Raw genomic sequence first — 17,599 nt, forward strand, 5'->3', positions numbered from 1 at the left:
TCTGTATGAAGTAAACTTCTAAGCCACCCAGTCTGTGACATCTTATTATAACAGCCGAGAGGAAGTAAAACATTTACTTTCTAATTTTTCCTACCTTCTGTTAATTTGGTAAATAGAATGTTTTCAGAATGGTTTAAATAACATACTTTCATATCTTTAAATAACATACTTTAACTTACATGTCTCAAGTTATCAAATACAAAAATTGAAAAACTATCGGTGGACTTCTTTATGAAAGGTGAAAAAAACAGCTGCTTTTCCTGGTCCTCACTTTCTCCTGACAGCCATCTTCTGGTCTCCAAAAGCACGCACTGGGGGATTTTGTCTCTTTCTTTTCTCATTAAAACCATGAGCCCATTTTGTTATATAAATTTTGGTTTTAAGAATAATGATAGCTACATTCTATTTAATAACTTTTTCATGGTTGTTTAAATTTAATTTTATAGATAAATCATTTCAAAGCACACTACCTGACAAACCACTTTCCTTTCTGAGCATGCTAGATGATTTCTGTGAGAGTTCTTTATTTTGATTCATCTCTTGGTTGACTGGAGCATAAATTTCATGCATTCTCTCCTTACACCTTTTCCCTCAAGAAGGCTCTGTGGATGATGTACTTCCTAAATTCTTGCAGATTGATTCATAAATAAATATCAACTTCACACATAAAATTCTGCATTCCATCTTCAATTGTCTTCATTGTTTCATTTTCTCCCTGAATCTAATCAGAGTTAAAAAGCTCAGGTCACCTGATTTTTTTTTATTTTCTCTGAAGATCACCCTACTTCCCACCCGAATTTTCATTAGTCATCCTTTATCTTTGATGTGCAAAAGTTCCATGAGAACATACCTCTCACCACTTTTTTAATCTCCAGTAAATTTACTTGGTAATCCTTTTTTGAGCTGAAAAGACCTATTTCTTTTGGGAATGTTTTCTTCTACTTCCTCTTTGAATATTATTTCTGTTACATTTGCTATATTTCTTACTGACCAAGAACACAAATTATCTCCATGTCAGTTTCAGTTTCCTCTTCTCCGTATCTAATTGGACCATCTGTCATGATTTGGTCAGTGTATGGGTATTTTAATAGTAATAATGTAATGTATATAATTGTTAAGTAGGTAGAAAGTGTTAACTACTTCCTGGCCTGGGCCCTGGCCGCTCTCGTCTGCCAACATCCAATCCCACCGGCCAGTGCCCGGTGCCTCCCCACCCCACCCCCCACTCCCCAGTGTAGGCCATGGCCAACGCCTACGACCACCTCTTCAAGTTGCTGTTGATCGAGGACTCGGGGGTGGGCAAGACTTGTCCTATCATTTGCTTTGCAGAGGACACCTTCAACAACACTCACAGCTCCACCATCGGAATTGATTTCCAGTTTCGCACTGTGGATATAGAGGGAAAGAAGATCAAACTGCAAGTCTGGAACACTGCTGGCCAAGAGAGATTCACGACGATAACTACTGCCTATTACCTTGGAGCCGTGGGCATTATCCTAGTATATGACATGACATCACAGACGAGAAACGCTTTGAAAATATTCAGACCTGGATGAAGAGCATCAAAGAGAATGCTCGGCTGGAGTGAAGCACCGTGTGACATGGCCACCAAGAGGAAGGTACAGAAGGAGCAGGTTGACAAGTTGGCTCGAGAACATGGAATCTGGTTTTTTGAGACAAGTGCCAACTCCAGTATGAATGTGGGTGAGGCCTTTAGTTCCCTGGCCCGGGACATCTTGCTCAAGTCAGGAGGCCGGAGATCGGGAAAGAGCAACAAGCTCTCCAGATCTGAGTTGAAAACTTGTGACAAGAAGAACACCAACAAGTGCTCCGTGGTCTGAAGACTTCTTTCAGCCTCCCTATCCATGGAGGGTGGCAGAGCTGAGGACCTGGGCAGATAGTCTTGGAGTGATAACGATGGATAGATGGTGGAAGAATGGGGAGAAAGTAGAGAGAAAAAAGGAAGGAGAGGAAAGGAGAGGACAGAAGGGAAAGAACTGAGGAAGTGAAAGAAGGTGAGAAGGAGGTCGGAAGGGAGGGAGGACATGGAAGAAGAGATAGTCTTGGACCTCAGACCTTACCTGGGGGGTTTCCAAGACAGGCATAAATGTAAATAATAATTTACTTGGTCTGTTACTGGGGGGGATAAAAGTGTTAACTAGACCCTCCCTGGTGGCGCAGCGGGTTAAAGCACAGCACTAAGAATCTAAAGCCACTTCCACATGAGTTTGATCCCCGCCTGCCCCGGAGGTGACCACATGGCGCTGCAGACCTCTCCTGACCCGCCCACTGCTCCCCTCAGCAGTGTGCTTCGTCAGTCGGCCTGTTCTGCTCCCCACTCTGTCTCTGGTGGATCCTCTCACTGCCCCTGCATCTCTGGCCTATACCCCAGTTCTGCATGCATAAATAAATAAACCTTTTTTTTTTTTAAAGTGTTCACTAGGTACTGAAAAGGCAAAAAGAAAACATGAAGATGTTATAGAAGTAGCAACAGCAGGATGCAAGGAGCCCTCTGAGTGCTGGAGACACAAAAGAGAGAAACTGATTTTACTAAAATTTCAAGGGAATTTTTATGTGTATCTTAACACAATAAAGAAAGTGGAATTTTAAAACATAGAGGCTTGGAGGAGGGTCCTGAAAATCAGAGCACCAGGGAGGGGCAGTTACTCAGCTGTGCTGACGTCTCTGAGCGCAGAGGCAGGGCCCCTGAGGCTGGTACAGGCCTCACAGCTCTGAGCCAAGCACTTCACACTTCACATCCCACTGCCACAGCCTGGAATGGTGACAGGTCCCATGCAGAGACACCTCTGGGCCAGTAGTTCTCAAACCTTGACTGCACCTTGGGAATCACCCCGGGGGGATATTTTCAACACCGATGCATGGATCCCATGTTCTTTAAAAAAAAAGTTTGTTTTTACATCATTTTGTGCCTTTTTCCATCTCAGTTGTAACCCCCATGGGCTTCCCATCACCAAATCACCTGTGTGTCATCACCATAGTCCCATGTGCTCCCCCACCCCCACTGAACCCCATCTTTTAAGAGTTTGAATTAATCGGTTGGGGTATTTCCTGAGCACTGAGACTTTTTAAAGCTCCCCACATGATTCTGAAGTGTGACCAAGGTTGAGGGCCACTGGCCTAGAATTATCTCTGCATGGGACCTTATCACCTTTGTAAACAAGGAATAGACCAGTGTTCACAGCCCTAGTTTTATAATACATAATCAGCACCTAAAAGATTATCTTAAAGTGGTGATGCCTCTCCCTTCCCCTAAAAGTCCTAAGTTTAATTCATTTGATTTGGGGCTGACATTTGGGAGGAGACCCAATGCATAGCCAGGATTTAGGGAGAGAAAACAATATTCGCATTTCTCCAAAGGTGGAATTTTGGTGAGTAAAAGTCAGATAGCGCAAGATGGCAGAATTCTCTAAAATTATGTCAGCATCAATACAAGTTAGTAGGAGAAGCCTGAAGCTTGACAATTAAATGACTTAATCGGGGGCTTCTTCACCATGAGCTGTCAGAAATGGATCAACTCAGAACACACACGCACACATACACACACACACATACACACACACACATACACACACCTGTGCCAGAGGAGAGAGCACAGCATTCAGAGAAAGTCATGAGTAAGTGTCGAGAAATAAATTTCAGTTTCCTCTAATGTAACTGCAAGTTCCTCCCGGGGCCTCATTGCCCCCAGGAAGGGGTTCTCCCTGCAACATCCATACTGCCAGGTAATGAGTTGGAAATACAAATTCTGGGGTCCCACCTCAGACTTACTGAACCAGAAACTCTGGGGTGGGGCCCAGTAGTCTGTATTTTAACAGGTGGAATTCTGATGCACACTTGAAGCTGAGATCCACTTCCCAAAGCCGTGACATCCCCCCCAAAATAAAGCACTGGAGGGTCTATGCCCTCCCACATGCCAGAAACACACTGTGGCCTGAGTAGCCCACCCTCCCTCCGGCAGACCAACTGCATCACCATGGCAACGTGACACTCCTAGTGAGTCTCGGGCCTTCAGCACACAACAGCCTCCTTCATAACTGAGGAATTTGTTCGGCAAAGCAGACTCTGGTGCCCTTCGCCCCCTCACCTGCTGGCCACAGCTGGCATCATTCCCTTAACTTTTCCTTTGGCTGCTGAGACTTATTTTTGTCTAATCTCATCTCATCCTCTCAGATAAAAAGCAAAGTACTCCCAGATTTTGACAGCGTATCCTCTGACAGCCACGTCTTGCCTCGCTGCTGCAATTTAATTCTGTTAGCGATGCTTTCATCGATGCCTGTTACAGCCACGGTTTAGTAGCCCCAACACACTGCCGACCCTGACTGAGCGCAGAATAAACGAAAGCCTCTGACTTCCTTTCCACAGCCGATGCTAAGCCAAGTCTTCTCCAGCCAGCATCTCGGCTGTTGGTATTTTAAATCCGGGTATACGATCCCACACATCACTGCTGCTTGATTCAGTGATGCCTATGAACGGCATTTGTCATTCAACATATACAGGGTATGATGATCCAATGTCACCTCATTTAAAATAAGGAAACTTTGAAAGGATTTTTTCAAGTTTCTCTAAAGAAAAAAGATGTGAGATTATATATATATATATCTCATATATGTGTGTGGAATACTACTCAGCTATAAAAAATGAATTTGCCACACATGAAACGGAAGGAACTGAAGGGAATAATGCTAAGTGAAATAAGTCAAAAGGAGAAAGATAAATGCTGAGTAATTTCACCTAGATAGGCAATTTAAGGAAACAAAGCAGATGAATGAATAACACAAAATAAAAATCAAACAGTGCACCTACACCAGAACAGAGATTGCCAGGGTGAAGACCGTGGGGGGGAGGTTGGGGCATCAGTGGAGGGGGGTTCAGTGGATGGTGGTGGTGTTTTGTTTTAATTTGCTTAATAAAATATTTTCATTAATTCACTGGCACCTCTCTCCTGTCTTAGTCTCTATTTTTGTATTGATCCTTTCTGGGGTCATCTCCCAAACCTCTTAAACTCAGATCCCTTTCTTGGCATCTTCTACAGGAGTCCAACCTAAGAAATCCAGGTTCAGAGCTTAGCCCAGAACCCTCAACCGCCCTCAGGCATCCTCATCTACACCCCCAAGACCCCCAAACCTCAACTTCCAGCCCTGCTCAGATTAAATATCCAGTTCTGTTCCCAACAAGCCCACCAGTAGACCACCTAGATCTCAACTTGTAAATGCCAAAGTTAAGTCTCTGTCCCAGTGGCCCACCCAACCTCCTCAGTCAGCTACTCAGGTCTCACATCCATCAACACAACTGGTCACCCCAAAAACCCATCATAGCCATCATAGTCCATCATAGCCACCAATACCTAGTCACTATTCTTCCAGGTACTCTTTGAACTCTTGGCCACCACTGTGGTCCAAGCTCCCTCATCCCTCTCGCAGATGATGACAGTGGCCTCCCTGTTTCCATCACGCTCCCCAGAAATTTATTCTTCATGAGTACATGAGACCATCATTTCTGTACCACAAAAGGTGTGTGATTTTGTAGCTCAATATTTTATGACTGCATCATCCCTCCATTTACACCACTCCGTGACTTGTCCACTGACTTTTTACAAAAATCCCAAACCCTACCTTTCCAGCCCTCCCCCCCACCGATCGCCCCCCCTCCTCTGCAACGTGATCAGGCCTTTCTCGACTATCGACTCTTTCTCGACTATCTTATCCCTCACTGAGGCCTCTGCACAGCAGTTCCTTCTCACTGATGTGTCTGCCCCACCCGCATCCGGCATCCTCTTTTCCAGGTAATTCTTCATTGTCCCCTGCAAGAACCAGCCATGTGGGTTGGACCAGAAGTCAGGGTTTTCTTGGAGGTGAAATTTTCAGTGGTTAAACAGGAAAAATGGGGTGAGCTGGTCTCCTCAGGGAGCTGCCATTTTCCACACCAGCTGCTCAGAACCAAGGACAGCAGTCAGACACTGCCAGGGTCACACTTCCGCTCTCCCGGCTTCCCTCCTGCAGGCTCTTCTGTACTATCTCACTCCACTGGTCACTGAGTGCTGCTAATTAGCATAGCACAGACCAGAACAAATTACAATAAATATTTTATTAATGTTCAAACAAAAAGTTACCCTCAGTTAACCAAGCGTGAAGACTTTCACTACAGTGGTTAGCACGGACGCCCATTCCCACCAGCACCAGTCGGCAAGCTGATGCCCCAAGCCCTCCCCAGTCCCCACGCTGATGAAAATCAACAGAAATGAGGAGCTATCGTGCTGCGGGATCGTTTTTTCTGAATTCCGCTAAGGATGAGGAAGGAAACATGGTACTATTTATGCAAGATTGGAAAAGCAATCTTTACACATTACAATATAAACCCAACCACATCCTCAACGTGTTTGCCAAGTGTGCCATCCCATAAAGGAGAGACAGGCCTGCGTCAAAGGCCTCCTTGTTCGCAATGTAGCTGGTGCATAATAAATGTGTGTTCACTGAAGTTGTCTGATGTTGGAGCAACAAAGGTTCTTGGAAACAATTCTTGGTAACCATGAGGCTCAAAGAAATGAAGGTAGCACAGCTGTGAGCAGCTGGGACGAGAGGCGGACTTTGGAGCAGGCTTCTCAACCTCGGGGCTGCTGTCACTTTGTAGGGAGGGGCTGTCAGGTGCATTGCATTGCTGGCAACCACCCACTAAAAGCCAGAAGCCCCCCCCCCCGCCCCATCATGATATTGGAGAGCATCTCCAGTCGTTGCCAGATGTCCCTGGGGGGGTGGGAGGGAAGGATCTCACTCAATTGAGACCCACTGTACCTGTAGACCAGTAACACAGGCATCACTGGAAGCTGGTTAAAACTCGGGGGGGGGGACCCTAAGTCATTCTAGACCACTGAATCAGCGCCCCCAGTGTTATCTAATCCTTGGTTGACAAAAGCTTCTACCCTTTTTTCACAGACAGAGAGAGTGAAGCTCAGAGAAGTCCCTTGTGCTGTCCAAGTTCAGGCTTTCGTCACGGCAGAGCCAGGACGCGAACCTGCCTCCCTGGGGCCCTGAGCTCCGCTAGGCTCACGCTGTTCGGCCTGGTCCCTTGAAGACCGGCACCCTGAGGCTTGACAACCATGCTGCCACTCTCTCCCAAACCAGCCACCTCTGGGGTCACTGTGGGGTCACCCTGTCTGGGTGTGAGGCACTGCAGGCCGAGGGCCTGGAGCGACTCGCTGAACGGAGCAGGCGTGCTGAGGTCCCAATGACTCCTGGGATGCCGAGCGCAGGTGTCTGCAGGCCACCCCCAAGGAGGCAAGCTGGACAAGCCATTCCTGAGAAATAAAGCTTGTGCCATCCCAGCTGCCCTTGTTCCTGGGACACTTTGCCCCTGTTACCATGGTTACCACAGGCATGGCCACTTCATAGCCGGGGCCGCACTCCCCTGGCTGCAGCTGTTTGGCTTGGAGGACGCCTGACCTAAGCTGGGCCTTCCCTGGGACTTAGGACTTGGGCCAAACTGGAATTAAACTCATCCCCCTGGGGCTGAAGCCGGCCAGTCCTGGCACCACTGGCCGCAGGTGTCTCTACTAGCTCCTCCCACTACCAGCATGTAAGCGTCTGTTACGTGCTCAGAGATCCAGCCGGAACAAGCCAGGTGCAAAGAAGAAAGAGAAAGTTCCTCTCACCACCATCACAACCCAAGGGTGAGGGTGACGTGTTTCACTGTATCTGGAACATGAGGGGGAAGTATCACGGCAACTTTGTTGTAGGGAGACGCTCTTCCCACCCATCTGCTCCATCACGGGGGTCTCTGAAGATGATGCAGATCTCCCCTGAAACACAGAGCCACCTGGCTCCCTTGACCCCAAAGTTAGCCTTTGTCGTGCATGACAGTTTCTGGAGCAGGATCAGGGGCACTGGCCACAGGGAGAAGCCAGAGCAGCACCTGACAGATCTCAGGTAAGTGGGAAAAGCGGCCATGAGAGGTGGCAAGAGAAGGCCTAGCAAGAAGACACAAGCATGCCTTCCCCCTGGCCTGCCTGTGACCCTGAAACTCCCCTCGCCTCTCCGAGCCTCAGTTTCTCATCTACGCAAGTGGAGGACCCCTAGCTGCGCCCCTTTCCGGTCCCTCTCAGCCCCCAGGAGGAACCTTCGTGGGTTTGTGGTGTCTCCAAATGTCACAGCAGAGCCGAGCTCCGGGTCCTCTGCGGAGCAGGTCTCGAGACCATCTGCCAGTGTGGCGCGCAGAGCGGCGCAAGGACGGGTGGGCAGCTGGGAGGTCTCCAACTGGCCTGCGAACATCTCTGCAGATGCTTCTGAAAAGGGTGAGATGTGGGCCTGGTGGCGAGTGAGAAATCTGGAGTGCTGCCACTCCGTGCCACCGTCCCCTGCTCGCCAGCCCGGCTCCGAGCCCTCTGCGCAAAGCACGGCGAGCTCCCTGGAGGCCCCGCAGAGACCTGCCCGCCCCTGCCCTGGGCACAGGTCAAAGGACGCCCTCCTGGAGCCACCAGGGTGCTGGTGGTGCAGGAGTCACGCACCTCCAACCTGCCGGGGCACAGGGCCGCACTTGCTGTGCGCCTTCCCGAGCTCAGTGCTCTGCTCCTCACTGCCTGGGTGCTGCCAGGTCCCCCTCGGGAAGCTGTTCCTCAGCCCCCTGGGAAATCTGTTAGGCCACTGTATGCCAACAAGGGGCTCGCAGTTCTCCAAACCCTCCTCCCATACCCCTCAAGGACACCTTGGAGTATATCATGAACAAATATGTTCCTCCCGTCAGGACTCACGATCCTGGGGGCTCGGCTTCTTTCACTTAATTCTCAACACTATTCCCCACGGAGCTCGCCCGTCGCCAGCGTGATACTGACGAGGGAGCCAGGCCCAGACAGGCTGCTGACTTGCCCAAGGCCGCATGGGGAGCAGGCTGCAGGTTAGCACACTGTGAGGCGGTGTGGCCTAACCGCCAGGCTTCCCAGCACCACCCAGGCGTTAAAGCCAAAGACTCCTCCCCCCCCCCCCAAAGGAGCCCTACACTGGCTTTGCCCCTCATGACACCATCTGCAGGTCCGAGCCCAGCCAGGCCGGCCACACCTCTGCTCAGACACTGCTCTCCCCGCACCATGCTCTCACTCAGGGTCCCCTTCTGTGGCAACGCCCCAGTGCTTCCAAGCCCATCTTCAGGCCCCGACACTCTGTGGGTGCCCCTACCCCAGGAAACATTTCCGCCATGGCCCACGTGTCCATCTCGGCCTGCAGGCTTCCAGGCTTCTGGAGGGACAGCCCATGCCTTATCCGTTTGTGTGTCCAGGTTCAGCACAGTGCTAGGCACAAAGACACTCTCGGGAAATGCTGAATAATAAAAACCCAAGTGAGGGTCTCCCTGGTGGCGCAAAGGGTTAATGTGCACTAAGAGGCTGGCCGCAGCCACTGCAGCACCAGTTCCATCCCCAGCCGGAGAGGTGACCACAGGGCGCAGCAGACCTCTACTGATCCCTGGGCTGCTCCCTCAGCAGCGTATTGCAGTCAAACTGCCTGTTCTGCTCCCCACTCTGTCTCTGTGAATCCTCTCAACCCCCACACCTCTGGCCTGTATCCCAGTTCTAGATGCATAAATAAGTAAACCTTCAGAATGAAAAAAAAAAGAGTTGAGTAAACTGAAATTTCCTCCAAATCCCAATTTCAAGCGACCCAGGACACCAACCTCCAGGGCCAAGGATGCCGGCACAGAGCACCTGTTTACGCAACAATGATGTATTTGAGGTCCTCCCTGGTGGCACAGGGGGTTAGATCTCAGAACTGTGAAGCTGTCTGCAGCCACTACAGCACGAGTTCCATCCCCGGCCAGGGAGCTGACCCCCAGGGCGCGGCAGACCTCTCCTAGCTCGCCCGCTGCTCCCCTCAGCAGTGTATTTCAGTCCATCTGCCTGTTCTGCTCCCCACTCTGTCTCTGGTAAATCCTCTCACTCCCCGCACCTCTGGCCTGTACCCCAGTTCTTATATGCAGGAATAAATACATCTTTTAAAAAATGTTTTTTGTGAGTGAAAGGTAAGCCCAGCTGAGGAACCCTGTTTCTCTTGCCTTTCTTCCCAGGTGAGCTGGAGGGTGGGTTCCAGATGGAATCTAAGGATTTGAAAATGGCACCATTGGGTACTTTCTAATAACCGCATCATCAACCCTCAGGTCCCTGTTATAGACTGAATGCTTGTGTCCCCCAAAAATTCCTAGGTAGGAACTAATCTCGGTGGGAAGATGTTAGGTGGCAGGGCCTTTGGCAGTGACGAGGGCATGAGAGCAGAGGCCTCACGAACAGAATTAGTGCCCGCGAGAAGCCAGATGCCCAGCTAGTTCTCTGTCGTGTCAGGATTTTACAAGAAGTCCACCACCCAGAAGAGGCTGTACCACACAACCAAGCCCCTGGCACCCTGACCTCAACCTTCTCAGCCTCAGGAACTCTGACAACGAAATTCCAGTTGTTTTTAAACCCCTCTGTGGAACTTTGCTATGGCAGCCTAAATTCACTGAATGATCAAAGTAACTTTTTAAATCTTAAAGCATGCTCTGAGACAACAGACCTTCCAAGTGGAAAGTAAGCCTGCAATGCAGAACCTTGACCTGGAAGGATATTAGTCATTCCCCACGGCAAACAGGCTGAGCCTCCTTCTGCAGAGCTAATGAGACCCTCCAAATAAAAGTTTTATATATAAACCCTTTTTTGAGAGCTGAGATCCCCCAGAAGCAGACCTAAGGAAGTGGTTCAAGTATAATTTGGGAGGTGACTCCGGGAGCGGGCAGTGGGGGAAACGGAGGAGGAGAGAGAAGGGGTGGAAGTCAGTAGGTAGTGTTAGGGGTCCGGTCAGCACTGGGGCAGCCAGCTCAGTCCTACCGGGGAGTCTGGACACCTCCAATCGGACCCCCTGGGGAAGAGAAGGGGGCTGAACACTACCACAGCCAAACCTGCTCCCAGGGGTGCTAACACCTCAGTATTCCCAGCTTGCCCAGGACCCAGGGTCCTCAAGTGGAGAGTAGGTTGCCTCCACATATTCAGGAAAGGTGAGTGTCCAGGAGGGACGAGCAGGTCACCCGCAAGGCCTGAGACAACCCCCAATGTGACAGAGTGCCAGTTACTGCTAGTGAGTTCTCACAGGACCTGAAGCAGACCCAGCGAGGAAGCTGAGGCTGTGGGGGGCTCTGGCCGAGAAGCTAGGCCCTCACCTCTCTGCCCGGTGGGAGGGCCCCTTGAGGGCCTTTCGCCTTGTCTGCTGCCTGACTTGTCTTCTCATCTGAGCCTCCCCTCCTCTTCCCCTCAGTATGTTCCACCCACCCCACCTGCCCCTGTTTTCCCATCCCCTAAGCCCGTAACACAAAAGCTAAGTATCTTGCTCAAAATTTGCTTCCTTAGGAACAGTGAGTTCTATGTACACTTTTCTTAATTAAAATCTCAGCAAGTTTCTGTTTGTGGGTGGAGGTGCATTCCACCCCAGAAGGGGCTTTCAAATCTTGGCACCCTCCTACCAGAGCACCCCAGCCCTGGGAGTCAGCGGCTCACTGGGGACCCAGGAAGCTGTTCATGCTCTGGCAGCACCATTATTGGCAATTACCCTCGGAGGGGGAAGGGGGTTCCTTGCAGACATGCTGGAGTGGCGCCTGGGGAGTGGGGACTGGCTGCTTCCTCCGTGTGGACGGAGAAATGCTCATCAGGAGTCGTCTGGGTATCCCACCAAAGCACCTGGTCTCCCAGCTCAAACCACCATCTGCAGTAATTGCTGCTCCCTATCACTTTTGGGGACCCCTCCAAGTGCCTGCACCAAGTAAGAAATCTCATCCCGCTCCAGCTTTGATCCTGTTCTCCTCCTCCGTAGAATGTCTCTGGTTTATAGTTGTAGTTGATGTTCACTTTTACTTAATTATAATTAGCTTTTTTTTCCCCTCATCCCTTACACTCCTACAATGAGTGAAACCATCCGGCGTTTTTCTTTTTCTTTCTGGCTTATTTCACTGAGCATGATCCCTTCCAGCTCCATCCATGTTGCTGCAAATCTCACCCCAGTGAGAAAGGCACATCTTAAACAACTAGCAACAACAAATGTTGGTGAGGATGTGGAGGAAAAGGAACTCTCCTGCACTGCTGGTGGGAATGCAAACTAGGACAACCCCTATGGAAGGACGTGTGGAGGTTTCTCAGACTGCTAAACACGGAGCTTCCACATGATCCTTCTAATTCATTTTCTACATGGTTTTCGCCAACTGTCACCTTGTCCAGGAAGCCTTCCCTGGTTCCCTCCAGCCAGCAGGCAACCTCTGCACTCCTGAGTCTGCACTTGCATGTGCCTGTATGACATGCCCAGGTTGTGTTGGGAGGACACAGTCCCAAACTGGTCCATTATCTCACTAGGGACTCAGCTCAGAGTACAAGTTCAGCAAATACCAGAGGAATGGATGGTCGAACACCTGAGTGAATGCTGGGACTTACTAAGCAGCAGACCGACCAGTGACAACTCCTGACAGCAAGAGATGTGAGGGAGCCCAGTGTTTGTCACGCGGGGTGCTCATGGGGGCCAGAGCCCACATAACCAAACCTCCTTGTGGGAAGCAGGACCCTTCATTCCTGGGGGACTTCAGGAAATGGGGCTCCATTTCTTTCGGGCCCTCCCTGGTGGGTTAAGTCTCAGCTCTATGAAGCTGTCTGCAGCCACTGCAGCACCTGTTCCATCCCCAGCCAGGGAGCTGACCCATATAGTGCAGCAGACTTCTTCTGACCTGCCCACTGCTCCCCTCAGCAGTGTGTTTCAGTATGTCTGAACCTGCTCCCCACTCTGATGAATCCTCTCACCCACCACACCTCTGGCCTGTACCCCAGTTCTAGTATGCATAAATAAATAAATCTTTTTTTTAAAAGAAAAGAAAAGAAAAACACTGTTTCCCACCCCCAGCCGCTGCATTTCTTAGAAGGGGAGTGACTTAGTCAAAGGAGGCTTGTCTGGGACCTAAGATTCTCACCCCAGGCACGGCTGGCTCAGCTCAGTCTCGGCAGAGACAACCCACAGTCTGGTCCTCCTCCAAATGAGGGACCTGTACCTGGAAACCCTGTACTCTGGAAGTCCAGAGTCAGCCCTAAAGGGAGAGTCTGGGGTGCGGAGGGGACCAGAGGCTACTGTGTGGGCCTGATACCCCAGCCCCCAAGTGGGAATAAAAACCCTCTCCAGGTGTGCAGGAAAGACAGAAGAGATGGAAGAGAGACCCCAAGAGAGGTCAGGGTGGAGCTCAGAAGTCCACGAGTGGGGTTAAGGGGCTGTGCAAGTACAGGACAAGGCCCGCCCCCAGTGTACGCAAATTCATCTTGGGTACCGCAGTCCCCAAAGCATGGAGGTCAGGTGCAATCTGGAACACACAGTGAAGGAGCAAATCCAGGTGCTTCCTCCCGGCCCCATTCCTTGTAGGAAAGAGCAGAAGCCCAGCAGCCTCCTGGGAGACTGGGAGGCTTGGTGGCTTCCCAGAGGCCACCGAAGGGCGAGCCGAAGGGCGCCAGCGGAGAAGCGGCGCCACCTGCTGGCGCCTTCGGGGAGTACAGCGCAACGCGCAGCCAGCCTGGGGCCGTCAGCACAGACGATCAGCTGTTCACTTTTCTTTTTTTGCACATTATCATGGAAAACTTCAAACATATGCAAAACAGGCGAGAACTGTAGTCACGAACTTCCCAGATACCCATCACTTCTCTTTGCAAACTATTAGTTCGTGGCTAATCTTGGCTTCTCTTTGCCCCTCTCCAGTTACCTTTACCCAAACTGTTCCAAAGCAAATTCCAGGCGCTATATGGTTTTACCCAAGTGTTGCTATCACTATATCGAAGATAAGTATTTGTACAAAGTCACCATAATACCACTACCTCACAAATAACTATCTGCTATTTTCTGGCTATAAATCACCTGTAAACATATTTCTACAATTTTTTCATCAGGATCCTAATAAAATCTACATGTTGCAGCTGGCTCAGTGTGTTCTGGGTCTTTTAATAAACAGACTCTGTTAACAGAGACTCTGTCTCTGTTAATGGTTTTTTGTTTTCCTTGCAATTCACTTGTCGAAAGGACCTGGCCATTTGCCATGACAATCCCCATAGTCTGGATTCTGTTGATTTCATCCCTGAGGTTGTTCCTAACAGTTATCCCTGCACTGCTATGGCCTGAGTTCGATCCCTGGCCCTGGCACTGACCCACGTGGTGCAGCAGACCCCTCCTGTCCTGCCTGCTGCTCCCCTTGACAGTATTTCAGTGAATCCATCTGGTGTGCTCCCCACTCTGTCTCTGGTGGGTCTTCTCATCCCCCCACCTCTGGCCTGTACCCCAGTTCTTCCAAGCAAAAAATAAGAAGATACAGACCTTGGGGGAAGAGACAGGTCTTGTAAAAACCAATGTTCATGGGATTTTTCTCAGTTGTAGAGTCTGTCAGAGTTGAATCTCGGGGGTTATTCAGATTCCGTTTTGATCTTTGGTCAAGTCTCCTTCAGGAGCTACTGTGTCTATCAAGACGCAGACAGACACTCTCCTTGTGATGCCCACAGCCACTGACCACCACCGCCTACACCCACTATGTCATCAGGGAGGGCAAAATGCTGATGTTCTAATTCCGTTAGCTGTTTCCTTTTAAACCCAAGATTCATGATTAATTCAGAATCACTTCCCACAACACAAATGTCCCCATGGGAGAAAATTCTTTTCTGGGACAAGTCACCTCCCTTCTCCAGAACTATACTGTTGTCCAATAAAGTAACTACTACCCACTTATGACTACTGAACTCCTGTAAAACAGCTGGTCCAAACTCCAGAGGCATGTAAATGGCGGCCACACTTCCGATTTCCCAGACTATGAAAGTATCATGTAAAAATCTCACTGAACATTTTCTGTCATTTACATGCTGAAGTAATATTTTAATATATTGAGTTAAATGAAATATATTAGTAAGGTAATTTTACCTGTCCCTTTTCACTTTTTGAATGTGGCTTTTAGGAAATTCCAAGGTATCGCTGCTGCTTACATTGGAAGCTCACACTCTATTTTTCTTGGTCATCACTGCTCTTGAATCTAGTTGTCACGGTGACTCCATTCTCAGGACTCCTGAACTCCTATGTGTCAGGCACGGCTCAGACTACGACAGGGAACAAAACAAAGCCCTGCCTTCGAGGCTTGGATTGTACAAGACAGAGACATGCGATTAGCAAATCTCCAGTGGCAAAGCCTGGGGAGGGAGAAGGCTAAGGAAGCCCCTCTGGTGCAGAGACCTGTGGTGAGGAACCCAAGGAGGTAAAGAGCGAGCTCTGTGACTACTTGCGTGAAGATTCCAGGCAGGCCTTGAGGCAGGAGGCAGACTTGTAAACCTGATGTAAGGACTTTGGCGGGTTTTTGTTTTTGTTTTCCGGTGACGTAATTTACATATGGTAACATTGATCTTTTTGGGGTACACAATTCTGTGAATTTTGACAAATCTATGCAATCATGAAACACCCACCCCAACACCAAGACATTGAATATTTCCATGCTCCAAAAGCATTCTGTTGCCACTTTCTAAGTCCACTTCCTTCTCCTATCCCCACTCTCTAACAACCACATATCTGTTTTCTATACCTTTATTTTTCTTTGAAAAGATTTATTTATTTATGCATACAAAACTGGGGTACAGGCTAGAGGTGCAGGAGGTAAGAGGATTCACCAGAGACAGAGTGGGAAGCGGAACAGGCCGATCTAATGAAGTCCACTGCTGAGGGGAGCAGCGGGTGAGGCAGGAGAGGTCTGCTGCGCCCTGTGGGTCGGCTCCCAGGCCGGGGATCAAACTGGTACTGCAGTGGCTGCAGACAGCTTCATTGTGCTGTGCCCACCAAGGAGGGCCCTGTTTTCTGTAACTTTAACGTTGACTCTTCCAGAATGTTGTATAAACAGAAGCATGTGGCGTGCATATTTTATTCTGGCTCCCTTCATTTAATGTAATCCAGTAGTATTATGTTTATTAGTAGTCTGTTCCTTTTTTATTAGTAAACAGTATATCATTATATGGATGTGACACAGTTTAATTGTTCACCGAGCTGACAAAGGAAGAAATGACAGCTGAAAAGGAGAAGAAAAATAAGAAAATATTAAATAAAAGTGCAAAAATGAAGACTGATGTAACAGTACTCAAAGTGTTAAAAAGACAAAACAGGTTGAAGTCATCACTCAAAGGATAATGACTCTGTGGCCTCTCTGGTGGCCTAGGGGTTAAGTATCAGCAAAGTCACCATCATTCTGGCAGCTTGAGTTCAATCCCTGGGTGGGAGCTGACCCACAGGGCACAGCAGACCTCTCCTGTCTCCCTGCTGCTCCTCTCAGCAGTGTACTTCAGTAGATTCACCTGTTCTGCTCCCCATTCTGTATCTGGTGAATCCTCTCACCCCCAATACCTCTGGCTTACACCCCAGTTTTTCTACACAAAAGAAAAAAAAAGATAGTGACTCTAACAATGGATAGACAAGACAAATTCAGTATGTACATACAAACAAACCCTCAAAACAAAAAGAGAGAGAGAAAGTAAAGAGAACAGAGAATAAAGAAAACAAATGTGAAGAACATATCAGACAAATATAAATCAAAAGGAATCTGCAATAATCATCATAATATCTGACAAAATGTAACCCAATGCAAGCAATGGTTCCCGACCTAAAGAACAACAGATTTCAAATAACCACACATTGAGCATAGATTTTCACCCAAAAATTACAGCTTAAAAGCACATAAAACTGTATGGAGAAATAAAGAAACAACTGTCTTTGGGGAATTCATCTCTCCTAGAAACTGATGAAGTAGACAAATACCTCAATCAGCAAGCTAATACACATGTACAGAACTCTAAATCCTACAATCAGACAACTTTCTGTTCAAGCACATTTGGGACATTTACAGAAACTGACCATTAAAATAAACCAAAATAGCTGGTACCACTGATCAAGAATTTGCTAGGTTTTTTTTTAAAGATATGATTTCACCTTCATTTTTTAAAAGTAATTAAATTTTCTTTACTCTTCAAAAAAATAAAATAAGTCAAAATAAATTTCAAAAGATCAAAAGCAATTAGGGTCTCTCCTCTGACCATATGTGACAAAAATGACAACATGTAAGTGACAAATTTCCTTAGACTTGGAAACAAAATAATATACTACTAAATAGCATGTGGACTAAAAAGAAAATTTTAATAAGTTAGTAACTACCACATGTCAAAAGGGGAGAGAATAAGCTAAAGCAATATTTGGAGGAAAATGTACAGTTGAAAAGTGTTTTTCATAAAACCAGAAATATTTAATACAAATAAGCCAAATGTCCATAAAAGAAGTTGGAACAAGCAAGAGAAATCAGAGTTTGGACTACTGGAGTGGCAATGGAGAAAGATCTGGGATGTTTTTTGAAGACTCAATCAATAGGATGGAGACAAGTGCAGAACTCAGTGGAAAGATCATAGCTAGTGATATAAACGGGAAGTCACCAGCATATAGATGGTATTTCAAGCCACAGTCCAAGAGCAGGTATAGATGGGACCTAGGTGAGCTTACCAGAACCTCAATTCTGAGCCTAAACTGGTTGAGTGGTGGGGAGGTCCCAGGAT

General features: G+C 48.3%; 1 pseudogene; it reads left to right on the forward strand.

Annotated features, from left to right (window-relative positions):
- The first annotated feature begins 1,212 nt into the window (after positions 1 to 1,212).
- LOC101637857 lies at positions 1,213 to 1,841 on the forward strand (annotated as a pseudogene).
- The last annotated feature ends 15,758 nt before the right edge of the window (positions 1,842 to 17,599 follow it).

Source organism: Condylura cristata, unplaced genomic scaffold (genome assembly GCF_000260355.1).
Source record: "Condylura cristata isolate star-nosed mole 26May11 unplaced genomic scaffold, ConCri1.0 scaffold00022, whole genome shotgun sequence".
Taxonomy (NCBI): Eukaryota; Metazoa; Chordata; class Mammalia; order Eulipotyphla; family Talpidae; genus Condylura; species Condylura cristata.